Genomic DNA, 1,182 nt, shown 5'->3' with positions numbered 1-1,182 from the left:
TTCAAATATGCCCCAGTTTTGATAATTATGTTGACGTACCAGCATGCCTTGGAAACATTGCAGGGTGGGTTCCAGACCACCTCAATAAAGCAAATATCGCAATAAAGTGAGTCACATGAATTTTTTGGTTTCCTAGTGCATATAAAAGTTATGTTTACAGTATACTGTAGTCTATTAAGTACGCAGTAACATTATGTCTAAAAAAACAGTGTACACCCTGTCAACTGAAAAAAAAACCGCACAGCTTAAAAGTTGAGAATTACGTTTTATTGGGAGGACATTCTGACAGCTTGGAGGAATCGCTCCAAAGAAGTAAGGGAGGAACCAGGATATATAGGGATTTTTGCAACAAAAACCAGGTAGTCAGAACATTAAAGGATTACTGTTAATTAAAGAAAATCAGACATCTCAAGTTAATGAATTTGGTGCTTTTCTGTGTATGGGAAGATGTAAGAGTCTGGGCTCACTGAAGTAATTTCTTTGATATGCACCTTACCTCTCTAGGGCCAGCGTCCTATTCTTTCCCATCCTGAATCCCCTCAGAGTGCACCGTTGGGTGCAGCTGCAATGGCTGATGGTTTGACAGCCACAAGATCCTTTGTTCACTAATATGGCAGGTGACATTCTTCATCCACATACTTTTAAAAATACTTTATTGCTAGAAAATGCTAACCATCATCTGAGCCTTCTCTGAGCGGTAAACTTTTTGCAGTATAAGGTCAACTGAAAAAATGCACAACCTAAGAGCTGAGTTATGTTTCATTTGGGGACCTTCCTGAGGACTACAGTCTGGGAAACAGCCTCTCAGATAGCTCTGAGGAAACATTCCAAAGAGGTGAGGAAGGAGCCGGGATATATAGGATTTTTTTGTTGGGAAAAAAAAACAAAACTTATAGTCAAACATCAAAAGATTACTGCTAATCACAAAAACCAGACATCTCAAGTTAATGATTTTAGTGCTTTTCTCTGTGCGGGAAGATGCAAGAGACTGGGCTTGTTGAAATCATTCCTTTGACAGGCATCTTAGCTGTCTAAGGCCAGTATCCTGTTATTCTCCACCCTGAATTCCCCTCACAGTGCGATGCAAGGGGAAGGCTGCAGTGGTTGATGGCTTGATGGCCACAGCATTTGTTTTTTACTGAAATAGCGGGCAATATTTTTTGTCCACAAAAACATCAAAGA

Source organism: Aethalodelphis obliquidens, unplaced genomic scaffold (genome assembly GCF_003676395.1).
Source record: "Aethalodelphis obliquidens isolate GAN/ISIS:26980383/991018 unplaced genomic scaffold, ASM367639v1 scaffold69, whole genome shotgun sequence".
In the NCBI taxonomy this organism is placed as follows: domain Eukaryota; kingdom Metazoa; phylum Chordata; class Mammalia; order Artiodactyla; family Delphinidae; genus Aethalodelphis; species Aethalodelphis obliquidens.
The sequence above is the reverse complement of the archived record's forward strand: the minus strand, read 5'-3'. Positions refer to the sequence as shown.